Source organism: Ambystoma mexicanum, chromosome 4p (assembly GCF_040938575.1).
Source record: "Ambystoma mexicanum isolate Mex_15411 chromosome 4p, UKY_AmexF1_1, whole genome shotgun sequence".
NCBI lineage: Eukaryota > Metazoa > Chordata > Amphibia > Caudata > Ambystomatidae > Ambystoma > Ambystoma mexicanum.
The window spans coordinates 619,064,410-619,085,131 of NC_090927.1; the positions used below are offsets into that span (position 1 = coordinate 619,064,410).

General features: G+C 41.3%; 1 protein-coding gene and 1 pseudogene across 7 annotated transcripts in view; one reads left to right on the plus strand and one right to left on the minus strand.

Annotated features, from left to right (window-relative positions):
- KHDRBS2 (KH RNA binding domain containing, signal transduction associated 2) overlaps positions 1-20,722 on the minus strand; it is a 2,055,883-nt gene that overhangs the window by 2,022,820 nt on the left and 12,341 nt on the right. The window lies entirely within an intron of this gene.
- Positions 15,919-17,059, plus strand: LOC138452606 (nucleoporin Nup43 pseudogene; annotated as a pseudogene).

The window sequence follows — 20,722 nt, forward strand, 5'->3', positions numbered from 1 at the left end:
CAGATAACAGGTGGAGGCCAGATGTCTGTTCACTTTTCATCAAATTGTAAACACTCGAAGACATTGAACAGTCACTGTGCAATCATAAGTGCCCCAAACAGGGATCATGAAAGGCTTTACTGCTGCCAATTGGCCATAAAAAGGCTAACACCCATTAGAAGTTGCCTCCTGAAAATCATAGAATAAGAACAGGATGACAAATTCTTACACATGTGTTCTTACAAAAAATGACCAGAGATGGCTGTAGGCATTGAGGATAAAGGTGCAACAAGATTGGTGTACCACAATAGAAAATCAACTTGACAGAATCAGCCGTGTACAATGTGTCCTGTCAACTTCCAGACCAACATGCATATATGCATATATGCTTATGAGGCCGTGTTAAGATAAAACAATGCTTAAAGGGGCGGGGATCACAAATCAAAATCCATTCCCTTTATACTGCTACTGACACCGAAGGAAAAACCAATCCATCTTAATTCAAAAATACATTGATATTGCCTTCATAAGCACTCTTTCCTGATTTTCAACAAAGCTCATAGGAGGAAAAACAAATAGGAGTCCCTTGTACTACAAAGCACTCACCTATCTTTGGCGTTGTACATCTGAAACAGACTGAAGAGGTAAGGCTTCTGCTAATACTGTAAACCAATGCTGACATGGAACCCAGGATCTCCTGATTAATGGCAGAAAATGTTTTACCTTAAAATACTGACAAATGTTGCAACGTTTCTTATGCCATACTCCTTTTCTCAGAGGGTAGCTCTCCTAATACTCGAGACTGAGAAAACTGTTGGCTTTGTCAATGCTTGCTTTTAGCAGGACTTCAGTGAAGGACAGGCGGTGCTTATAAATCAAGTGGCTGAAGGCAGACCTGGTTAAGACATTTTTATTACACCAGTAGCGCATTTACAACTCAAATTAAGTCATTAACTCTCAGAAGACTGTTTTGAAAAAACACTGGCAGGCACTTTATATGACAAGTTTGATGGTACAGCGTGATCAAAGCAAGCTCAAACAGTTCATGTGAGAAGGTGTTTTGGCCAGGGAGGGGCAGGAACTGGGTGGGAATTGCCATAGGGATTAGCATGACCATTGGCAGTCAATGCGTGGGCAAAAAACCAAACAGCACCTACAAGCTTTGTGTCCCTCCTCATATGCCATTTCTCTGTATCTGTACTCTAATTCAATAGTTTCGGCTTAAAGGTGGTGCTTGATTGACTCTATGCATTTAATCTTTTCATTCTGAGTGTTAGTAAATATCATTATACACAATTTATCAATAGTCAATTTGTCGACCAGAGAAGAATACATGCACGATTTAGAACTGCTCGGATTCAAACCTGTGGACGAAGGATGCAATGGTGAGGAGACGACTTACCTAGCTGAACTACCTTCCTAACTAAGGAACCTTTGCAGTAAGACAGAAAACTATATTCACTTTAAGAGGAGGAAAGATATAAAAACATGCTGGAGATTACATGCAAAATATAGGCCCTAGCAAACTCATTACCTTTCCCAACTTGCTAAAGCGCTATAAAATTGTAATTGCTTTGCAACAACAAACCATCTCTTCCAGAAACTGCAGAGATGTGGTAAAGGGTACAGACCACTTATTTGAACCGTATCCATTCTACTGTCCTCTTTTCCAGTCTCCCAACTCTCACTAAGCATGACAGGAACTTAGTGTGTTCCAAATTTTGAAATGGCAATTAATATGTGGTCTTCTTTGATGTATTTGTGTACATGAAAAGTTTCAATGTAAATGTTAAAAAACAAAAGTAACAAATCAACTGAATCCTGCTGAAGAGATTCTGAGTGAAAAATATAGAATACTGTAAGGAGCCATGTGCTAAAGAATCTGTGCAGCATGTGCTATGTGCTGTGTAGTGTAATATATGGGTTACTAAGATGAATTACTAACATGGATCACTAACAAGAGGGGTGACTGTAGCATTAGGAATTGAAAGGGGGGGTTTTGTGTGGGTTAGAATTGTAGGCCACAGACTCTGTGTATACTGCAACTGCATTAGGTGCACAATGAAAAGCATTTCAGAAAATAAAGGAGCAATTTAAATAATGAACAGCTCTGTGTGCAAGGTGAGATGACGCGGACAGTGTAACAAAATGATAAGGACTTGGAAAATGAACATCTTCATTGTTCATGCACAGGCACAGGAAGACGAAGAAATGTGCGGCATTTCCATATGAGTGATGAACAAGCAGGAATGCAGATTGCCAAAAACCTGGGGGTGTGAGTTGAAACAAAGGAGTGTGAAATGGGTGCTAGAAGTCTTGGCTATTTGGACATGTGATGAAGTTGGAAGTGACTTCATGAAAGGGGAAGGCTGGTAAAAGCTGACATCACCAAATAGGAGGGAAAAGATGTTCAGACTCCATATGTGATATGCCAGACTGGGCTGGATTCTGGGGAAGGGACATAAGTGTTTGTCTGCTGGAGTGAGGGGTCTTTGGGCTGCTCTTGGGCTTTTATGGAGTCTGTGGATTGTCTTGGGATGGCTGAAACTTTAAAACTGAAAAGCTCTGACTTTTAGCAAGGCCTGAGTCCCTAATATCTAATACTATACTAACCCAATCATTAGCTAGGGCAGGGGGTAAGTGGGAATTGAAGCTGTACATATAATGCCATTGGTTTCATATCCAAAAGTGCCCAATAGTGTGTCTCCTATTCTCTTTCCTAACTTAATAGTAAGTGGGGGTGGGAGCACAACTAAAGGGTAAACTTGTTTCATTTTCATTATTAATGAATGTTAGTTATGGTTGTTCTAGGACCAAAACAAAACTGTCAGTGTAGTATTGTATGTTTTGTTCTTCCTTCTCTCCAACACCATGCACTGATCAATAGTATGTTTTGCTTGTTCTTATACATCACTGATGTGAAAGTCAGAAATGTGCTATGAAGTTTAAACCTTTTCATATAAAGTGTAAAATGGAGAGCATGTTTAGTGATTTTATTGTTTCTAGAGTCCATTCATTTTATGGTATCCATTGTTACAAGGGTCTGGTGTGTGCTTGGCACAGTAGAAAGCCTGCTTGTATCTAGCCTAGCACGTGGTAGAAGTGTGGAAAGAGGAAAGTGGCAGGAATGTATCTAATAATACCATATGAACATTAACCTACTAATTTATTCACAAATGTATGAAAAACATGAGCCGCTAAGTTTAGTCCAAAAGGGGTCAAAATCATATTTGGTGCATTGGCTGGGAACCACTTTGACTAAGTACATCAGAGAGGCATGGCACATTATAATTGCCATAGTATGCTGTGCTGGGCACATGTTGAATCGTGTTGATTAATAGTGTTGTGCTTTAAATAGTTTTGACACACCATCCGTTATGCAAGCAGACAGGGTAGAGATTAAGGTGACAGATTTGTGCAGATATGCAGAAGCTACATTCTTTGCACTAGCTACATGGAACACTTTATATGTATAGAGAGGATGCTTAGTGGCTGAAATAGGGAAGAGGAGCCAGGAAAATTATTTGAAGAGGGTACAGTAATGCACATGTCAGAATATTTTGAAATATTAGGGTGAGTTGGCATGACTGCATGAAAGGTTAGCATCAAACAATAGGTGGTGTGACTGGATTATGCGGTTGGCCTACAGTAGTTAACAGAATCAATGGTTCAAGGCCAGAAAAATACAATGTAATTTGTTTGAAAGGTTGTTTCAGTTAGAAGATGCCTAAGGGGAGAAACAGCCCGTTTCAAGGTTGCAAGTCGGGTGCAATGAACTGTCAGCTCAGTTGACACAAGTACACATGGATCCACAATGTTTTAAAGCTTTAAATGTTGCGATAGAATTGAAAGGGAAGCAGTTGGAAGAAAATGTGGAGGAGATTAAACATTTAAAAGGGGCATTAGAAGAGATCCGGGCAGACAGAGATGTTGCTTTATCAGACATGCAATCACTGTGCAGAAACAATAGTCAATCTGCTAGAGATCTACAATCAATCGAAGGCAAACTGTTTCATTTAATGTTAGAAGATGATAGAAAACTGAAAGAAATTGTTGAATACAAAGGACAGGTCACAGAAATGAAAGACTTAATAATCAAACTGAGAAAAGAGAGCTTGGTGTTTTATAAAGAGGTGCAAGACTTGCATGCCCAGTTTAAGGAGCTAAAACAGAGGAATTTGAATAGTAGAAACCAATTGCTGTGCTTACCACACACTGGGCTGCAGGGCAGGACTCCAACTAGGGCTGTGCCAAGCTACAATCTGGGAACTCTGCCAGCTGAAGCACGCTTACCAGGGACTTGCCTAATTCCAATGTTGGATAGGGATAGTCAAGCTGTGCCCTCTTCTGCTGAACAGAGATAAATGAGTCAAAGTGAAGCTCATTTCAATCAATCAATTCGATCTCATTTAAAATTATTAAATCTCTTAAGAGTTTAGTTAAACCTTTTAGAAAAATATCGAATGTGACAGTCGAAGAACATATAGAATGTGTTTTGGAAATATATAGCATTTTGAACATTCAGAAACAACAATATGTGTGTTTCTTTCATCTGGTTTTTGACCCTACTCATGCCAGCCTTACACATAGTCTTAGTGATGAGGAAACTCTTTTGTGGGAAGATTACCAGCAAGATATCAGACAGTATTTCTCTGCATATCAAAATATTCACGACGCAAAAGGGGCAGCATATACTTTATCGGCAGGGTCCTATGATTTCCCAAGACAGTTCTTACAAACATTTAAATTAGCATGTTTGAGATTTGATGTGAATTGTGATGTGCACAGAGTATAATTCAAAAGCATGTTTTTTCATGGATTACAGAACAAATAGTGGCTCAGTTAGCTCGTGAATTTATTAAGGACAAACGCTTGCATTGGATTTTAGATCAATCCACAAAAATATGGGAGGTAATGTCACATAATGAGCAGAAAAGCAAATATTCAAAGCAGAAGGCAAAAGAGACAGTCCCTGTTGTTTCAGAAAGCAGGACAGGAAGAAACATGACATTTGAGACAGCTCAGTTAAGGAATGACACATTGCAGAATCAGAATGGTGTGACGATGCAAGGAATGCAAGGAAAGGCAGCACCCCGGATGACAGTATTTCAATCCACAGATCCTAGTCAAAGGGACACTTACATCAGTCCCTGGTGCCTTGGCAACTCGCCATGATTGAGGTTTTGGTATGACATGGCAGGATCCAATAACACCCAGAGTCAACCATATAATGGGCCATACCAGGCATTGGGAGCACAGGGCAGATGTAATGCTGCTACAATGATATATGAAAATGGCAATGAAAGACGGCTGAGATATGTAGATAGATTCCTTGAAAACGGAAATCAACAAAGGGAGCAGTATCAATACAATTAGAGACATAATGTGACCTACAGCCTACCCTACTATGTTTAAGCCTCCTCAAAAGGGGATTCTGGACCCAAAACAGCCACACGCATCCCACCTCCTCTATCTTGGGGCTTCAGGGGAATTACTAACAGGAGTCATTCACCTGAAAGAAACCAAAATAGGACAGGGTGATATGAATCCAACCAGTACAGGCCTAGGGCACACAGAGATGATTTTAGGGATCAGGAAAGATTCAAGTGCTTAGGCACAAGTGAAAATGTTAGTTGATCAAATAGGAAGGCTGTGCATGGGGTAAAGGCAACAGCTGAGTGAGAATGCAGAACATAAGAGTGACATTGCACAAGGTGTTCACAAATGACTAACCAGACAGATGTCCCATGCTGGAGGCATAAATGATCCACAATTGGTGAAACACACTGAACTGCATAGAGATTTAGAATTGAGAGAGACAAGTGATGATAATATAGGAAATAACAACACACACAAGAAAGGGATGTGGTTTAAACTAGAGTTAAACCAAACTGTTGGCTCCATTCAGGTTTGCGAACATACGGAAAAAGAAAGGAAAAATGTACAGGAAGAACCCAAACAGCAGCGGGTTAAATGGCAATCTAAAAGGAACATGGCACATGAAAAGGATAAGGGGCATACAAATGAACAGTCGGTAGCTAGTGGGCAAATGGGCTATTGCAAGGTTAATGGTTCACTAAATACATCAGAAAGGAATGAAACAAAACTGAGTGAGATGACAAGTGAAAACAGAAAAAGAACAGAAACAGATGATAGGCACTCATTACCTGATAATTGTAATCATGGTCATATCTCCACAGAGATTTTAAAACTCCCCAAAGGACCCTTGCAGGTGAGTTCCCAGAGGGATATTTTGAGCCTCAGATGTTCCAAGAGGCGAAATTGATAGGTAGACTAGAAGAGGCATGTTAGATACAAACACAAAATATTGACATACTGCCACATGATGCTGATGAAAACACAAAGCAGTTGTGCAACACAGAGGAGGTAAGTGAAAAAAATCAAAATATTGTGGGAAAATCATATAAGGAATGGGGTGAACATTCAGGAGGCCCTGCTATTCGGGGAGGCCAATCAATAGCAAAGCTTCAAATGGATACTTAGGACAGAAAAATAAACAGAGAGATTGAAAAGGAGATGGGCAAAAGAGGGGTAAAATGTCATTCCACGTGTCCCTTTGTTTGGCAAGAAGCCAGGCAGGCCTAAAAGCCTAAAGATAACCAGTCCTGAGATTGCAGCAGTTCACATTTCTATGTATACTTGAAGAATGTGAAGACATATAGTATGCCCCTATTACAGTAGAAGAGCAGGTGCGCAGGCAACAGTAATGTCAAGGAAAATGCTGGATTGCATAAATGAAGGGAGAACCCCAAAATACATTTTGAAATTAAGGCAAATTGAAGGCCGTGTGCATTATTTCAATGGGAATAGATACCAGTGGAAGGTGCCACGGAAGTTGACATCAAGGTAGGGAAACATAAACTGAGGCAAGAAGTGGTAGTCACGCCTATTTCAGAGACCCCTTTCCTATTTGAGACACATTGAAGAGTCTGTTGCCTCTAATTGATGGGGTGATTGGGGAGCTGTGGTCTTTGGCCAAAAAGCCCATGGAGCCTCAAAAGGTAGTGAGCCAGATTAGCAATGCAAAATAATGTCACACCATTGCTATGTCAGAGAGAGCAGTGAAGGTGTATCTACAAAATGGCTGTGTACCTAGTGTCACTGTAATTCTAATATGTCAGGATAAAATGCAAGGAGAAAACAAAAAGGCAGTCATTGGAGATTCACTTGGATCCCAGGAAGAACTGGCAAAAACAGATAGATGAAAACCCATTGAGGTTCTATCTAGGTGATGAAGACTGAACAATGTGACACTTTGGTGTCAGATCAGGAAAGGTATATTTCAACCATTGCAGAAATATGCATGAAGGACGGTCAGATTTGGGTACCTATACAAATTAATGGGCATCCAGAAATGATTGAGGCAGTGTTGGCCCTGGAACAGGAGAATAGCTTCATTAATGAGTAAGTTTTCAAACATATACTTGACAGAGAAGAAATACAAAGTGTTAAAATAAAAATAATGAACACATATTCGGATGTGATGGTCCTGTTTTGGGACAAAGAATTCTGGCGAGATGCATGTTGAAAATAACAATAGGGTTCAAAAGCATTCATCATAACATATGGATTGTAAGTGGAACCAAAGCCAAATTCGATCTGGGAAATGACATCATGCACAGAATGAGAATGGTTTTAGATGTTTTCAATCAAAATGTTTGGTTCAGGCTGGGTGGGGCAGCACCTGAATTTGGGAATTGAAGGCAAGCATAACATTGTGTTCAAATAATGCCATAATGCCATATGCATTTAAGTACAGGAAGGGACAATAAAGTATGGAGCCTGATGCATGTGTGTGTCTCAATGAATACACAAGACAGAAGGGGCTAGAAGGTGAATACACACCCTTAGTGGAAGTTGGGGATGTCCCCATCTGAATATTTGTGAATAGCAACAGATTTCAAGGTATTTGCTTGAGGGACAGTACACCATTGGGGATGGCAATGCAAGAATCATACTACACTGCAGATTTAAACAAGCTAGTTATTGGGAATATTTCTGAAAGCTATGTCACCTCACAGGGTGAATTGCCTGAGTCTTTAGACTCTAAACTAAAGGGGATCTTCAGAATTCAGTCAGTGTACCCTAATCAACCAAATGATGTTATTTGTCATCATCAGGATTATTGCATCCTACTCCAGGTGGATGAAAATGAGACAAACGTAAAACAGCAAATTGAGGTGGAGGCGGAAGTCCCAAGATACTTGAGAGTGGTGTCTCTACAAAGAGTTACTGTCACACCATTAGAAGAAAGCAAATAGATTCCTCCTTTGTAGGATTTTCCAGAGTGTTCTAAAATGGTAGAGGAACAAGTCCAGGCTGCAGATGAATGCACAAATGAAGAGGAGAATGACCAATTGAGACAATATTCATAGAATTCAAGGGAGCATTATCTAAGGACGCCTTTGATTGTGGGTGTACTGATCTGCATATTGCCACATTGCCAGAAGGCTATATTAGGGAATCTTTATGTGTGCGACAATATGCGTTACACTTGCCCTGTTTAGAGTGTTTAGCCGAAATAATCAAGAACTTGGAGTCTAGCGGAATCATTATACCCATTCACAGTACCTCAAACACACCTATATTAGATGTGTTGAAGCCCAATGGCCAATAGTGGTTGTGTGCAGACTTAAGAGAACTGGATAAGAGGATACCTGTGTCAAGATGGCACTGCCCATTCATTTTCCAGGACCTTGCACAGATCTGAGCATCAAAGGTTTTTACTACCTTTGATTTAACAGCAGGGTAATCTATTTGCCTTTACCTTCCATGAGGCCCAGTATTCATGGGAACATACTCCCTTTGGCTTTATAAATAGTGGGTGTGAGTTTGGGACCTTTCTGAACAAAGCACTCCCGGATGCAGCGAGAGGGGGACTGTGGTTTATGTGGATGATGTTCTGATTGAAAATGAGGATATACAAAGCCATTTCAGTGAAATAAGACATGTACTCAGCCAGTTGAAAAAGGCTGGGGCAAACATGTCAATGCAGAAGGTTCAGTGGTGCAGAAAAGGGGTACATTTCCTGGGACATGAGGTTACAGAACAGGGGTTAAACCCACAAACGAAAAAGGAAGAAGCCATTCAAACGTTAAAAGATGCCATGAATTGGAAGGGCTTAAAGAGCTTGTTCAGGATGACAAGTTATAATAGGATATTCATTAAAGAATATTCAGAAATCACAAAACCATTGACCAGGTTACTAAAACAGGGTGTGCCCTGGAAATATGGGTTTGTGTTAGCCGGATTGAAAAATTGTCTAATAAAGGCTCCATTTTTGGTATATCAAAAGAAGAATCAATATGTCTTTCTGGAAATAGGGTCCAATTCATGTCAGCAGTCTTGTATCAAACATGATTCAAATCACAAAACCAATGCATATGCTAGCAAGGCCTTGTCACAAGTGGAAATAAAATGTAATGAGTGTGAAAAGAACTTATGCAGAGTAAGAGGATCAGATTGGTAAATTTTGCCACGTCAAGAATTATAACATGGACATTGGCATTACAGGGATTACCTGTAGAAGTGAAATATGGGAATAATTTTTAAAAAGTCCAGAGGCTTAAGGGCTGGCAGACTTGCATGACTGTCCGGCTGTAGATGCAGATGGTGCAGAATTAGAAACAAATTTGAACAAATCTGTGCAATCGCCACACAAGGCCTTTGAAGAAGAGTGTAGAATTGCCCTAATGTATATCTGGATGGATGTGCATACCATGTGGGTGGTGACCCTGAAAAAGAATTGGTGGCAGGAATTGGGAATTTGTGGTTCAGATGTGAAGGTATCGCATGGGCGAGCATGAGGCTAGGTCCCAGGAGTTGACATGTGGCAGAATTGGCACTGATTTACAAAGCAATATCCACTGCAGTGGAAAACAATGAAAAGAATTGGTGTTAGTTATAGATTCTGACTATGCCTGGAAGAGTGTCGTGGAATATTTACCGGGGTGGAAGCTAAGCTGGATGGTTGTTTGAAGAGAATAAAGCGCTCAAACATGGAAAGCGAGATTCCGTCCATTGACAATCTTGTTTCAGTGAATGAGATGAAAATTCACTGGATCCAAGGGCATTCCGAAAACACCAGGGGAAGATAAAGAAGGGAGCAACAAGGCTGGTTAATTGGCCAAAATTGGAGCAGTGATGGGGGAGCTATTTACCATTGAACACTTGCTAGTGGGGTCCAAGCGGATGTGGTAACACATTCCAAGCCTCAGGGAACAAGTGACCAACTGGTGGTGCAGTGGAGCTTGGGCATGCCTAATCAGGATTTGATCAAAGCACAAAAAGAAGACCCAATCATAGGATTGTTGTACAATCATGTGTTAGATGCAGAACATAACCCTTTACCAGAGGAGTATTGCAAAGGAAGAGAGGAATTGAGAGTGATGTTGAAGAACAAAAAACAATTTCAACTGCAAGATGGGCTGTTGGTCCAAAAATCAATTTCAGGTCAGATCCAGTGGGTGGTCTCTGTGCCATTTCGGGGGTTAATGCTACATCACACCCATGATGCGATAACAGTGGTACATTGGGGTTTGCAGAAGACATTGGAAATATTAAAAGAATATGCTTTTTGCCCACATATGTCTCAAGATGTGGAGTTATATACCCGAGGGTGTTTGGTGTGTGTGCAATTCCAGCCCGCCGCCCCAACATATAGAGCACCATTATTGAAGAGAGGGTTGATGCTCCCCTGGTCTGATTTGCAAATAGACTTAATTGACCCAGCCCAAGTCATCACGAGGAAACATATACATGTTAACATGTATGTGATTGATGTCAACATGATTGTCAACATGACAGTATAGCTGCTCCTGACTGTAGTGGACAGACAGCAGCTATGGTATTAGTGAACCTCATATTTTCTAGGTTTGGTTGACGCCAGAGAATAGAATGCGACAGTGGAAGCCATTTTACCAGTGCAGTAATGACCAAGATGTGGCAGATTCTGGGAGTGAAAAGGTAGTTACATATTTCATACTGGCCATGTAATAGTGGGGTTGCAGAAAGGTGCAACTGATAAATAAATGATATTCTTCAAAAATGTGTGGCTGAATCAGGTTCTAGTTGGGATCTGTGACTCCTTTTGGTACTGATTGCCATTATGGTGGCACAATCAAAGTCTACAAATCTCAGTCCACATGAGATTATCACAGGCAGATGAATGGCACTTCCCAACATTTGTGGTACAGAACCCATGAGCAAGTCTTGGTGAATTAATCCACAATTCACGAGTATGTGGAACAGTTGAGAAAGCATTTACAGCATTCATTTTCATTTGCATTTGCACAGCGAAATCTGGAAAGAGCCGACAAACCATACTATGACAGGAAGTCATCTGTTAGGGAGTATGAAATAGGTGATCAGGTGTACAAATTCAATTTCATGAAAGGCAACAGTAAGAATACCAAATGTATGGTATCCTGGAATGGCCCATTCGGAATTGTGGACAAGGTTTCACCTGTAGTGTACAGGATAAAGAAAAAGAAAGGGGTCTGACTGTGGCATGAATTGCGAAGGCTGGAACAAACTGTGAAACCTGTAGGGAATGAGAGGTGTAATGGTCACATCGTGAGTAAGGTGCAAAGCTTACAGAAGGGGTGACACGATTCACCATAGCATGTAATTGGGTGTGTTTGGTGGGATGTGCATGAAGGAATGAATGAGAAGTAAATAATATGAACAAAAAGGATATAAGAAATAAAATGCTTAAGGTTTGTTCTGGGCAGTTGGAAGAAAGGAGAAATCCTAAAGGAAACATTATTATTGCTTGGTACATAACCTGTCTGTCTCTATCATCTGGTTCGGAAGGTTTCATTTGTTTTCCTCCAAAAAGGGGTCTCTGGAGTTGGAGATCCATGGAAAAGGCCTCGGCGGAGCCAGGTGGATTCTCTGGGACCAAAAGCGGTGTGGTCAGGCAGGCACAAGCAGGCTAGCGGGACAAAAGGGAAATCCAGATGACAGCACAGTGGTCCATGTGTCATGGGAAGAAGAATCAAAGTGTTTTGTTTAAATATATGCTGATCATAACGTGCTTATTGACATGGACAAAGGGCTCTTTGGCATATAGACACATTTTATTCAAGCCAGGTCCAGTATTAGGCATTGTGCTAGACGAGTTACTAACAAATCCTGAAGATGCTGAATACATTTGAGATAATTTCAGATTTTTGCTTACTACTTTGTTTCTATTCTTCAGCTCTATTCTCATAGTATCCCTTTTCTCTGTTATCATTGTTTGCTGTTTTCTTTCTTTAATCTATAGACAATTTATGACAAAGGATTAATTTGATGCAATTGTTTCCATTTTTGATAAAATACAAGGCACTCACTCACATTGTTACACTGAGTTCAAATGGTTTGACGATTTGGAAAATGTGTTGCATGGGACACTAGACTTCTTGTCAGTTGTTTCTTCTGCCGAGTCCCCATGTTGATCAGTGTCCTCAGCAGAAAGGTGGATATGTAAGGAGCCATGTGCTAAGGAATCCATGCAGCACATGCTATGTGCTGTTTAGTGTTATACATGGGTCACTAACATGGGGGGACTGTAGCACTAGGAACTGAAAGGGGGGATGGATTTTGTGTGGGTTAGATTTGTAGGCTACAGACTCTGTGTATACTAACACTGCAGTAGGTGTACAACGAAAAGCGTTTCAGAAAAAATAAAGCAGACAGTTTAATTATGAACAACTCTGTGTGCAAGCGAGAAGCTGTGCGCAGTGTAACAAAATGATACGGCCATGGAAAATAAACATCTTCATTGGTCATGCAGCAGGTGCAAGAAGAGGAAGAAATGTGTGGCATTTCCCTCTGAGTGATGAACAAGCAGGAATGCAGATTGCCAATAACCAGGGGGTCTGAGCTGAAACAAAAGGGATGAAATGGTTGCTAGAAGGCACTGGAAGATTTTGACATTTTCAACACGCGATAAAGTTGGAAGTGACTATATGAAAGGTTAAGGCTCGTAACAGCTAAAATCAACAAATCGGAGGAAAAAGATGTTCAGAATCCGTATGTGATATACCAGACTGGGCTGGATGCTGGAGAAGGGATATAAGTGTCTGTCAGCTGGAAGAAGGGGTCTTTGGGCTTCTCTTGGGCTTTTACAGAGTGCATGGATTGTCTTGAGTGGGCTGAAACTTTGAAACTCGGCTGAGCTTTAACAAATCTGACTTTTAGCAAGGCCTGGGGCTGTTGATTGCCGACTTTTGAAAGAGATCTAGGGCTTACCAAAAATATGTTGCCACCTCTGTTTGAATCGAGTGAGAAAACTAAGCTGGCTCATTTGATAGGCTGTTCCAAGCACAATCGAGAGACTGAAGCTTTTAAAGTTGCTGGGAGACATCTTTGAGATGATATCTCTGGGTAGCTGGCAGCACGACAGAGCTCCGAGGAGCACAGTATCCTGAGATTTTGTCAGCTGGAAGGTGGGGGCTTCTGCCGGGTGGAGCCCATGTTGCAGGCAGACCGGAGGGGCTGGTTTTGTCTGAGTTACAAGTGAAGTAAAGTGAGTATTAATAGAGATGGAATAAGCTGGGACTCTCTTTTAGGGTTACTCTGGCAAGGTGTCAAACTGACACAAAACGCATACCTCCCTTTATTTCTAAGGTACCCAGGGATAGTGGGAGTTGCCTGAATCAAAATTGGTTTTCTTCTGCTATCCCATACTAACCAAATCCTTAGCTAGGAGCAGGGTGTAAATGGGAATTGGAGCTGTACATATAATGCATTTGTTTTCATAGTCAAAGTGTTGGATAGAGTGCCTCCTTTTCAATTCCCTAACTTAATAGTAAGCTGGAGTGGGGTTCAACTAAGGGTGAACTTGTTTTATGCTGATTTACACTAATTAATAACTTATGTCAGTTAGGTTGTTCCATGACCAAAAGAAATTGTCAGTGTGGGATTATATGTTTTCTTCCCTCCAGCACCATGCACTGATAAAATGTATGTTTTGCTTGTTCTATGCATTGAAGAGGTTTGGAGAATACTACCACCCCACCGCCCACGAAATTCATGACCCGGAAGAAGGCCAGGAAACACTGCAATCACCCATTCTATTTCTTACCAATTCCCAGTGGTCCAATGGTGGACAGGTATGCTGAGAGGTACCCCCTCAGCCAGCCATATGCCCTCAACATGTCCTACAGTCCAGGTATGGTACAAATGTACCCCAACATGGAGGAGGAGTCCCAGGCTATGACCAAAGACACTTCAATTGGCAGTCTTCATTAAAGTGCCAAGAAGCCATGTTGCGGTCATTGATATATACACCAAGATATAGCAGCATTAGACATGAAGCACACGTGCCATCCACACTCCGGGACACAAACATGCACTTGAATACATGAAGAACATGAGCATACAGTTCTATAGTTAGAGGACAGACACATATACATGCTGTCATTGCTGTTATTATTTTTGCCATTAGTCAAATGCAGCAAAGCAGAAACCGCAAGAAGCAAGAGATCCTGAACAAAGCTTGCAGACACTTACATGTGAATAATCCTATGGAACTGCAGGAGCACCAATGGGACCTGACAGAACCAAGTGTGACTAACCTATGGAGAATGTAGTTTAGTTTGGATATGTAGAAACCACATTATAATGGTTTAGGAAAATTACAGCAGACCGCAGGCCTCTCAGCAGAGCTGAGCTAAGCTGATTCAGGCTGGAATGAGAGCAAGGTGTGAGAGACAAGACCCGCTGCCAATGCCACAAGATACAGATGACATTCCATTCCCTAGACAACAAAGGCACCCGCTGCAGCAAATACAAATAATTCCTCACAATTCAGAGCTGCACAGCTTAATATCATGGTCTCCAAACACGTGACCTGACAAAGCAGACAATGGACAGTGACCAGCCCTGGGAACAAGAGCCGATCTCAGACTACCAGACAGAGGACTGCAACAAAGATGCTTCAATGTGAGACAAGCAACCAAGCAAAAGAGCACTCTCATAGACTAAGGTGGTACACACAAGTTACAATGCAGACACATAGTCATTCTTATTACCTTGAAAAGGTGCATCGAGAGCTGAGGATCTTTGTAGATCCCAGGCCTGGGGACGTCAGCTCTACCCAACCACAGTTCAGCATCCTAGGGGTGGGTAGCAACGGGAAAGAACCAATGCTAAGACCCCCACACGGCAACATTGTTATAGATAGTGACTTGGGGATGGACCAGGCAGCCACCTGACATGTGATGGCCAATAGAATACCATGTATAGTGCCCACTATAGGTTGTAAGAGGCTCAGTATCCAATAAGAAGGGCTGATAGCTTTTTGGAGAAAGGCCCAAGCAATGACAGAGCAGTGACATAATTTTGCATCAAAACTGACCTGCGAGCCAGGAGAAGTTGAGAGGTGCATGGATTTTCCCTGTTCCCCTGCTGATCCCTGTTGGTTTTGTTTGTAATAATCTGCTGTTTAAACTTGCCATTGACTGAGTCCTCTGTTTATCCTGTGGAAGGTGTTGGGCCTTCTGAGAGTCCACAAACTCCTAGTGGCCCACTGGCATACCTGGAAGTTTGTCCCAACAGCATCACCAATGCAAAATCTGAAAGGTGTTTTTTTGCTTCCTATGAAGCTTAAACCTTTTCATATACAGAGTATAAAACCGAGCATTTGTGGTGGTTTAATGTTTCTCGAGTCTTTCCAATGTACGGTATCCAGTGTTACAAGAATCTGGTGTCTACCTGGTGCAGCAGAAAGCCTGCTGGAGTCTAGCCTAGCCCATGGTAGAAGTGTGGAAAAGGGATTGGAGATGAGATGATAAACTGGTAGTTGTGCATGTGTCCACTGCCAAGTACAGAAAGGTCATATCATGAGAACACAGGGCACTGGAAAACTGCTTGTGTGTGATGGGAGCGCATGGCGGAGGGCAGCAGTGGTTCTCAAGTCCTGTGGGGACTATGGAGGATTTGTTCAATGTGAAGTTTTTGTCCCAGAAAATAAGCAAAACCTGTTGGCACCCTGTGTCACCTGCCTCATTGCAGAACCCCCAGGTGTTTTCTTTGGGTCCAGGGACAACAAGGAGAATAAAGTTTCCATTTGGTCTACCGGGGAATTTGAAAGTGTTGGTTCTGATGGGCAATATGAAGGGGATCATCAGTTATTGTGCGATACCAGACACTATGAGGTTCTTCTGGACATGCAGTATTTGCACCATGAATGAAGTGTTACTGACTCATCAACGGGAGGTATAACGATGTTCCATCACAGCAAAACAATCAGACTTTATCTGTGAACCAGAAGTGGGATAGAGCTCATCATCACTTGTGCCCTGATAATCCATCTGGAAATGCTCCTTGAACAAGTGTTGCCTGCAACAACCCAGAAATTGCTACTGTAGGAGCAAATAATAGAATCAACCTTTTCAGAGCTGAAAATAAGGAGGCTTTGCACACTGTGGACAATGCAGACAACAGCACTCTCCATGCAGTGACGTTCCTCCGCACTACTGAGATTTCAACAGTGAATTCTATTGGCCAGCTAAAGTTGCGGGATTTCCGAAAGCAGGGCACGAACCATCTCAGATATTTTCCTAGTCCGGTGAGAGGGTCCCACTCCATTGTATTGACAGACAACCAAATCAGCAGCACCTCATGACCACAGGTGGCCAGGATGGTATGCTGGGCATTTGGTATTTAAGGCAGGGTGGTATGCCCTTATCCTTACTCAAGGCCCACAAAGCTGAAATGTGGGAAGTGCATTTCCATCCTTCAAACCCCAATCACCTGCTCACATGTTCTGAAGATGGATCTCTTTGGCACTGGGATGCATCTAGTGACCCGTCTCAAAAGCCATCTTTTCTTCATACAGGAGGACGGAGTACAACACGGAGGCCACGTACCAGCACGCACCGGCCTAATGTTAATGCTTCTCTAATCAGTGCTTGGCTTAGTAGTGATCCCACCAAAAGTAGGATTGACATCACCAAACTCCCTATCAAGTCAATTACTGTCTGTTAATTGTTTGAATGTTTTAGGATAGTGCTTGGTTTGTGGGACTGATACAGAGGCAATGTATGTAAGCAGGCAGTTAGTTTCTTAAGCAGTGCTTCCCTTTCATAATTTCTGAATGGTTTCATGTTGGCACAACAGTTTTACAGCTGGAAAAACGCTGACAAAATTTCGTAAATCTTTGGATAGGTAAATAAAGTAATCGGATGTACTATGGAAATATTCCAGAATAATTATTATTATTTTTTTAAAGATGTTTGCACAGTGAAAATATCTCTGATGGACCAGTAGTAGCAGCCGTTTTTTAAATCCATTGAAATCAAGTCAATTAATTAGTATTATTTTATTTCTTGTAACTGAATATGAAATACTGAGTAGGAAAGTCTGCATGTCCCCATGAAGTTTGATATTTTTGTAAATGACCATGAAACATTGTATATATTTTTTTAAATATGATGTTTTGATTCAATCTGCCAATGTTTAATTAGCCGGATGATTAGTATGATTTTGTTGTAATGATGTTTATGTGGTTGTATGAATCATTAATCTTCTTGTGTTGCAAATGTTTTTATAGACCACAAACAACAACAAAAAACAATCAAAAAAAGTGTAGAAAAAAGGAAAGTGGCAGTTAATTTATCTAACAATACCATATGAACATTAACTTACTAATCCATTCACCAAAGGATAAATACCTGCGCCGTTAGGTATAGTCTAAAAGGGATCAAAATGCCTTGTCCACATTACTAGCAAACAGAGAGCAACAATATACATGAGTAAAAGAATATCAAAAATAGTGTAAAGTTCCTATTTTTCTCCATCAGTGCTCAGCACGTGTGGGTCCCGAGTGTGTGTGTGTGGGGAGGGGCTCCTCTAAGTATTCTTGCTAACCATTATGACCTTGGCTCGGACATATGGTGGTGAGGCTTGCAGGCTGAAGTGCAGCTTGCTCTACACAGATGCACCCAGGCAAGCAGCATGTGGACAGATCCTGCAGCATCTCTCTCGCTGCAGGATTCCATTTTTATTTGAAGTGGTGGTCAGCATGGGAGCTGCTCTTTGGCTGGAAAGGTGTTACACCCATCTTGTTTAAATGATGCTGAATTCAAGATGTTCCACTCGCTGTAAAGAGAAGTAGTCCTTATTAAAAAAAAAATAATAATAATAATAAAGACGATTCAGGCACTGTGTGGGGCCCATGTGCTCCACAGCACTGTCTGGTCACACCACAATTTTGAGACGGTTTTAGAAGGTATTGATCTGTCCATGCAGGGATGTATTGCCCAATTCTGGAGACAGAAATACCCTATATTTGCTTATTTTAAGCCCTTAGTGGGACATTGGCAAGCTATTGTGGCAATGTGATGCCAAGGCCGCATGATAATTCTGTAAGGTGTCAGCAAGTGTGGCGCCATAAAAAAATAAAAAGGTTCCACAGACTTCCGGAGTGATGTTTCTCACCACTGGACGACCGTAACTCGAGATAACTTTCCTCTTTCAGTGCAGTGCAGGTTAGAGCACAATTATGAGAGAACTGCCTTGTCACACAAACAATCCTGTAGCCTTTTTCCAACTTGATGAAAATGGCTAGCAGAAGAAAACTGTATGGGGAAATTCCTCCAAATTCTTGGCTTCTTGTTAAAAACAACATTGGAATTGCCATATTGGTGTTAGTGTGGTGGAAACAGAGCCTTTGGTTTTTCTTCATAAGAGGTCTCGGGGAGGGAGCTATCCTCACTTTAGTGTGCCCGCTCCTCATTAATTTGGACTTGCCTTGATTTGGGGAATATTCTGGTGGGAAATGCCATGTTGTGTGTAACCTCCAGACAGTTGAATACAACGAAACTGCATCTGCCTCGCAGGGAAAAGTTAATTCAAATGGTAATAACATGTTAGTTTTTCCTTGTATTAATAAGACTACAAATCTTTATGAAATCCCATGCTTTTAAAAAAAAAACACTTTTATCTGTGGTTTGCGATTTTGCTAAAAGTAGCCTCGTTTAATTGGGCAATGTCATATAAAACTAAATTAAAAAGCACACCAACTCATTGCATGTCTTAAATATGTTTTATGGTGTGTTATTTCTTCGACAACCTTCATTCACAGCTTTGCAACAGCCCCTGAAAATCAATCATTCCCTAAGTGGGCCAAACGACAATGGATGCCAGAGTTCCACGAAATATAATTGTCAACACTCCTTAAACCTTGTCTTTAACAAAGGGGTGTTTTTGCCCCAAAACGAAATTCCAAACTGTCCCCGCTCCCTAGACATGGCCTTTGAGCAGAGGGGTGTTGCATATAACTGATGCCTGGGTTGTTGGTGTTTGGGGAGACAAGTGCTTTGCACAAGTGAAACCCAGTGTCATTTGTCATTGAAAAATATACACTCTTTCCTGGGAGCGAATAAGGGAACCTCGTAGCAGAACGATTTTTGCATTGCTTTTGGGATGAATAAAGAAACGTTCTATCAATCAAAACGTATCCTCAAAAGTCTGTGTGATTGCAAACTGCTAGCATCTTCGTGTGTGCAGGGAAACTCCATATATCAAGCACTGCATATGTCATTTTTATTTTTGTGAAAAATAAAACTGCTTTGTTTTCACTCTAAATTTTATCAGTTAATATTTGCCTCTTTATTACAAAAAGGAAGAAGTATGTTTTACATTGAAGCTGTGTTTTGTGCCAGAGAGAAGGGTGTGTGGAACCATTAAAGGACATTGATAATTGGACATATACTTTAAATAAATATATGTTCTCTCTGTAGCCCAACCTGGTTCTTGTCTCATAGTTGACACAGGGGAGGGGAAGCACGCTGCCCTATATGAGTCATTGATAGGCTGGCTGAATCAAAAATCAATGCTGTGTTGTGGGCTCGCTAAATTAGGTGGGGAGGAACTCACTATGTTGATCGTGGTCTCCTAATATAGTGTTATAGTCCCAAGCGTGACAAAGAACAAGGGGTGTTCTCAGAGTTGGGAATTTGACACGTGTAGCATAACACAGATGGGAGCAGTGACAACATGCTACACACTCCACTTTCCAGTCCTGGACATCGTTGACTTCGTTTTGCTGCAACATTTTTTTTTTTTTTTTTTTATCTGGAGCCTTACAGCTTTCTACAATATTCCTCCTAAAATCATAACGTTTCGCACACTATGGACTTTACAATATGTTGGGTGCTTAGGAGCCCACCTATGTCATCTACTCCTATGAATCACATCACGGCCCATTTCTATCAAAATAATATCTCATATATTGCACCGTGCGCTATTAGAGTATCCGCTCATATAAGATTACATCTGTTGTAATGCTTCCTGCATGAAAGGGCTTTAGTGTCATCAAACCATATCACTAACCCAATCAGCGGAGTCTCTATTTCAAAAGCGCTCTGCGGCCTTTGGCTCTCCAGATCGTTTGGACTACACCCCAACAGCCCTAGCCAGTATGGTCAATTGTGGGGAGTCATGGGAATCGTAGTCCAAAACATCTGCAGAGCCACAGTTTGCAGTGTGCTGATGGTATGGAAGTGTGCACAATATTCTAAGTTAACATTCACCGTGCCCGCCTCATGGGTTTTTACAGCACTAGACAGAGAAATACAATGAAAACTACAACCAAACCAAAGTAGGTCATACTGTTTGTGGTTTGTGATAACGGTTGCTGTCAGTACCAGGAGAATCATGTTACTACTTCCTGTCAACACAAACATTCCCTCGGACATTAAATTATATTTAACAACTTAAACATTTTTTT